Source organism: Dendrobium catenatum, unplaced genomic scaffold, assembly GCF_001605985.2.
Source record: "Dendrobium catenatum unplaced genomic scaffold, ASM160598v2 fragScaff_scaffold_1111, whole genome shotgun sequence".
In the NCBI taxonomy this organism is placed as follows: Eukaryota; Viridiplantae; Streptophyta; class Magnoliopsida; order Asparagales; family Orchidaceae; genus Dendrobium; species Dendrobium catenatum.
In genome coordinates this window covers 44,371-50,778 of record NW_021319573.1, presented here as the reverse complement: position 1 = coordinate 50,778, position 6,408 = coordinate 44,371, and the positions used below count along the sequence as shown (strand labels likewise).

Sequence of the window (6,408 nt, the reverse complement as noted above, 5' to 3'; positions counted from 1 at the left end):
TTAGCTATTAATAAATCATAAGCTAATAAAAAATATAATATGATCTTACTACCTTGAATTTTCGTTCCAAACCTATGGCCACCATGAATACTTTTAAAATCATATACCTTTCTACCAACATGTCCATTTAAATCTCATCCAATAAAATTTTTTTTCTTCAAGAGGTATCTTTTGTATTAATTCTTCTAAATAATTACTAAATTTTAATTTTAAACTCATATACAAACTTATATTATTATCAATATAAATAAAAGTAATCATGTTATAAGTAGTGGGGGAAAATAATAATTGTTTATGAATAAGTTGAAGATGAATTTGGAGATAATTAAATGTGACAACAGCTGTATTCCATTTAACTCAAATATGTCCATGAGAAGAGGCTTAAAAATTCTAGCAACTTGCCTCAAGAGGAATGAATTTAGTCTTCGTTTAGGATGACTCTTTTAATGCTTCTTAAAACAAAACTTTAGTACTAAAACTCTATTCTAAAAAGCAATAAAAAAGTCGTCCCAAATGAAGCATTAATTACTAGAAGACATCAATATTAAGGTTTTTAATCATGTTTCGATAATCCATAACATGGATACCATGGATACCACCATTAAGCCCCTATCATTCCATATAAGAATGTTGGGAAGACAAATTATTGGTTGTTAGAGCTGCTTGAACCCTCGCTCTCTAATTAAGGATTAATTTATGAGGTTGGGAGAGGATTCACTCTGTATTGGGTTTAAGTTAATGGTGGTGCTTTAAAACCTATTTAGTGGTTGACAACCATAACTTCTCCACTTAAGTCAACCGATACCATTGGAGGGGCCATGACTTAATGGTATTGGTGGATTTAGGGCAGGAGTTATTGTCGTGAGAAAATATATCATAATTCAAACAAATACATGGCTTCTATCCGTACATGATAGGAAGACATAAGTCTTTACTACAAATATTAATATTTATGTTATTATTGAAAGTTATATTTATGTCATTGGGCAAAATAGTAGACGTAGGGATTTGAATGCTAACACGGGGAAATGTAGGACGAGATAGTTCATAAAAAAAAATTAAAATATAAAAAAAAAAAGAACTATGATAAGATCAGGGTTGTGTGTATAAAGAATTTAATCCCATTAAGGAATACCAATCTTGCTCATAATTTTTTAAATCCCGGCCATTGACTAACAACAAGGTGGTGAACTAGGGGTCTTAACCCAAATTGAAACATCCTTAAATCCTTCCTTAATAAGAGTGAATTTAGGATATCATCTTTTAAAGATGAAGGATCTCCCATTAAGCAACCAAGGCCCTCCATTGAGGACTTAAAGGCACGAAAACTTAAGGGGCTATTTGGTTAAAATACTTTAGGGTGTAAAGTGTTCTAAATTCAGGGGTTTTATCAATTTTGGTGTTAGATTGGATAAAAAAGAAATTCAAAATAAAGTATATATAGTGTAAATCATTCTAATTCATTTTTGAGGTAAATCAAACTCACTCAGTTTTAAGCAAGAACGCTTTACACTGTAAGTAAGCTCGCTTGACTGTTGCCGACCACCATTGTCGGCAACCTTCACCATCCTCAAGCCACCGCCACTGCCCGCCAGCAACCACCGCCACTGCCCCGCAAGCAGCTACCACTGCCACCCTATGGCCACCACCACCGCCAGCCATAACCACCACCAACCTCCGACCACTACCACCGCCGCCTCCACCCTCCAGCCACCACCAACGCCAACCATCGACAGTCACCACCACTGCCACCCTCCAAACACCCCAAACAGTCAGCCACCACCTCCCTCCGCAACATCATTACCTGCCGCTGGCTGTCATTTCTAAACTTTACAATACATTCATTTTGCTCCAAATCAAACAAAAAAATCATTCACTTGAATTTACTATACACTCATTCAAATAATTCCAAAGTATTATTTTTACACTGTATTCATTTTACAATGAATTCCTTTTACATTAGATTCCTTTTTAGCAATTCAAATAGCCCTTACACAAAAATATTAACTTGAAAGGACAAAAGTTCAAATGATCCCGTTAGTTTCCACATTTTCTTAACAGCAAATAAAAGATTATAATAAAAAACTTATTCGTCGATGACATACCCAACAAGAGCAGAGTACCAAGCTCAGGAGCCATCATAAATTTCTTCACCAAAGAAATAAACTTTTTCTTCACTAGATGGAATGTAACGGAGAGCAAATTTCACTGCAAGAGTGGTATGAGAGGTAAGAAGACCTTTCCAGTTCAATGATGGGGGTGAGATTGTTTGCGAAGGAGATTTATCATGTAGATCAAGAAAATCTAAGAGGTTCATAATAAAATGGGAGAACGACCTAGGCCAAAAGATGCAGGCGGTGGACAGGACAAGAAAAAAATGTGAGAAAGGGTTTTTCTTTTTTTTTTGCTTACAGAAGTAGGGAAGACTTAGGGACTTAGGGGTTGTTTGGCAACAAGTGGGATTTAACTTTAGTGGGATTTAGTAAATCCTATAAATCCGGATTTATTAATTCGAATTGTGTTAAATCCTGAAAACCGTTTGGTATGCAATATGTTAAATCCTATTAAATCCTGAGAAACTGTTTGGTAACATATTTCAGGATTTATGGAAGTTAGGGATTTAAAATTTAAAAAATATATTTATGAGATGAAGATCATTGCATAAAACATCATTAAACAAACTTGAGTTCACACAAAATGATCGAAAATTCAATAAAGAGCAAATTACAAAGCAATATTGACCAAAATGACAGATTAAGCATTAAATTAGAGAATGCTTTTAATATGTAGATGTCTTCATATCTATTTCTTAGGAGCCAATTTATTTTCACGATGATCGATTTCTTTGACTTGCAATCTGAAATAAAAAAATGAATGAATTGGTACAAAATTTAATGTAGTTAGTGAAACATTACACAAATTAAAATTCTTACCCGAGCATTCCATAAAATTACTATTGCAGATTTTGTCTTATTGGATCTAGCAACCATTACCTACTGCGATATTATCTGAGCAAATTTTTTCAAAAATTTCATATTAGTGGAATGGATGCCAACGATATCGTGAAAGCTTTGGTGTAACCTGTAGTACAAGTAAAAGAAACGAGTCATCTTAATGTACGGTTAATCAAGAGTAGAATTACATAATTTAATATTTACCTGAACAATTTCCTCCCAAAGCTCTTCAGTAGCAATTAGTATGTGTAATTCCTCATCCCAACCACTTCGATTTGTTAGTTGATATAGTGTACAGAAATCATCTTTCATATTTTTGAATCTAATCATGATTGAAGAATCTGTGTAATATGTACCCAAATGTCTATTCAAGACATTAATAAGATTCGGCGACTACTTCTTCCTTAAGAGACCATTACATATATTTCCATGTACGAATTGCTCATATAGAAGCTCGGCTAGCACAACATTGTGCTCCTCGGGCCACCTAGCAATCCTAGACGTACTTTTAGGATTGCTGGAGATAACTTCATCTACATGACGTTGGGAGCTAGAGCTACCATGAACCAACCGTTTCCCTTTAAGAAACCTCTTCATTTCTATAAAAAAATTAAGGCAACATGTAGTAAGATGATAATTCATTTGATCCCGCACTTTCAATTTAATTATATAGAGTATATTCATGAGTAATACACTTTCATCCTTGAAAAACTCTCCAATCAAGATGGGAACCATAATTTTTGAGATATATGGCATTAGATGACTCGTTGTCGCTCACGGAATCAAAAATATCTTTGTCAAATCCGGTGTAAAAGGATCGCTTCATTCTGATTTTAATTAGCTTAACAACCGTACTACCAATCAATTATTTATAGCGTTAAAAAAAATGGACTTATAGATATATGAACTACGGCAACTTCATTTAACTGAAAGGAAATTTGCTTAACAATTTAATATAGGATGGAAATAGTACAGTACCAAAAGTTATGCAGATTTTTATACAGATCCTACATAAGTAAGAAAATTTTAAAGAAAAAACACATGAAATATGTTATTCTACCTACACATTGCGGAAAAAAAAATTAAGAAGCTCTCAGGGAAAATAAAAAAAACACCACGTTAAGAAGCTCTCACCTACCAAAAATCAGATAAAGGAAAAAGCTATTTAGCGCGTGTCTGAGGAAGCGGAGTAACAGTTATGGGAAGAAGAAGATAAATGGGAGAGGTTTCAGTCGGAGCAACAACCTGGGGAAGAAGAAGAAATATGGGAGAGGATGAGTCGGAGCAACGCTCTGGGGAAGAAGAAGAAAAATCGGAGAGATTGAGGCGACGGGGTAGAGCGCTGGCTTCATTCCTTTCGGCAAATAAGGGCAATGGTAGAGCTTCACGACACGGGCGCCGCGGGTAAGTTTTCCGCCTAACTTTAAATCTTGTTAAATCCACCGAACTGAGGGATTTAGTAAATCCCGGATTTAAGCCGTAATTTCGTAAATCCGGGATTTACCGAATCCCGGGATTTAACGCGCGCACAAAAACTGTTTGGCTGGATTTAGCTTAAATCCGACTTAAATACCGCTGTAAATCCGATACCAAACAGCCCCTTAACCCTAGCAAAGAGCACCCACCAAAATTACAACATTTCTGCATGATTCGCCCAAAAAAATACCTCAAGCATGAAATTCGTTGTCACAGACATCAAATTTGACGTCAAGATCTCATCGAGTTCAAAATGAAGCAGATCTGCAGCAAATTGTAATGATGAGTAGAGCACCGCACAATATCTTTCTTCCTCGCAAAGCTTTCGGAAGAAGGAAGATCGACGATGCCCTAACTCCTTCAAATCACACGAGTACCTGCTCGAGAAGCTGCTCCTTCCTGGCAGCTCGACAGCTCCGATCGCTTCTCCTAAGCGCAATAAACCCTCGAGCATTCCGTCGTCCTCTTATCTGGATTTCTACTCCTTCCTGTCTAACTTCTTCCATATACTATTTGGCCTCTGTGCATGGACCGAAGGAATTAAGAGGAAAGAAAATAGTGAGATTTATACCAGAAAAAAAGAAACATACAACACACAGGAGGTCGAGCTAGGATTTTTTCCTCCACTCTACCGGTTCTACCCGGCCTCTTTCTTCCCTCCGGCTCCACCCCCATTTCTCCTCCATGGAAACTTCCTTACTCCACTCTGACTTTCCTCCACTCGTCTCCTCCGGTGGTGGAGCTTCTTCCCCTCCACAACGCAATTGGAAAGCAGTTTTTTCTCCCGATGAACTACCTTCTAGTGACCTTCACCATTTCTATTTCCTCTCGAAACCGGAAATTATTCTTTTTTCTGGTGACAAATTGACCAAAGGGGCTGAAGATTTGAGCCTTTATCTCGACAGTTACTCCATTGGTCGTAGGTTATATTACGAGGCCTTGCTTGGTGGCTTCAAGAAAATCTGGATCCTCAAAGGTTGATTAAGTTGTTGTCTCTCAGCGATCATTTTTTTATATTTAGGTTTTTCTGCTCGGAAGATTTGGCAATGGCATGGTCTAAAGGTGTACGGTGATAAGCATTTTGTTCTGCAAAAAATGACATCCAAAGTTTAAGCCGAAGATAGAAAAATTAACTTATGTCCCTATTTGGATAAAAATCCACGACCTTCCACTGGCTTGTTGATATTCGGAGGGGATCTCAAGAATTACGAGTAAGGTAGGGGTACCTCTTGCCACTGACTCTCTTACTGCTCAAAAGATCCGCATCACTTTTGCTCAATTGTGTGTGCTTGTGGATAGTAATGCGACGTATCCGGGGGAAATATTGGTCTCCATTGACGAAGATGTTGTCGGATTGAAGGTCCATTACGAATGGAGACCAACTTCATGTGAGCACTGTAAGTCTCATGTTCATTATTCTGCTTTATGTCCCTCTAAACCTCAAACTGAAGAATCTGGAAATCCTTCCACCATGGTTGCTACGGCCCGTCCACCCAGCCCCTTCACTACCAATCACACTCTCCTCCACCTCAAAAACTTTCCATGAAACAATCCTCTAATTCAGCGTATAATATTCCCCTTAATAACACTGATGTCCTCGAATATGAGCACAATATTATCTCCAAACTCAATTCCCCCATTCCAGGGGAAACTTCTTCTTCAACTTGTTTCATCTCAAAGTCAATTTGCGGCTTCGCCCCTGGTGTCATTTCATCAAACAAATTTGAAGTCCTTCAAACACAGTCATAACACAGTAAACCTCTTGACTCTTCTATCTATGATGAATTGGTTATGAAATCCCATAAGACCCAGCAAACTGCTCAGCAGAATTATAACCTTGTCATGACCAAAAAATTATCTAGGGGGAAGCATGCCAAAAAGCCCCCTCTCTACTCTATTTCTTAATGTTATTACCGTCCATTGCGGGATCGAATATCAGGGGGTATAACTGGCCTGATAAAATTTTGTGTTGTAAATG

At 37.3% G+C, this 6,408-nt stretch overlaps 1 long non-coding RNA gene across 2 annotated transcripts; it reads right to left on the bottom strand.

The window, feature by feature from the left end:
- Window positions 1-2,687: 2,687 nt before the first annotated feature.
- Window positions 2,688-5,465, bottom strand: LOC110092044. Of its 2 annotated transcripts, none has more exons than XR_002302547.2 (4): window positions 4,621-5,465; window positions 3,159-3,553; window positions 2,934-3,081; window positions 2,688-2,857 (listed from the first exon to the last, which is right to left on the bottom strand). It is a non-coding gene; the product is annotated as an uncharacterized LOC110092044 (long non-coding RNA). The 2 variants fall into 2 exon arrangements; XR_003702031.1 differs by having other exon boundaries at window positions 2,934-3,008; window positions 4,621-5,464.
- Between the last annotated feature and the right edge of the window lie 943 nt (window positions 5,466-6,408).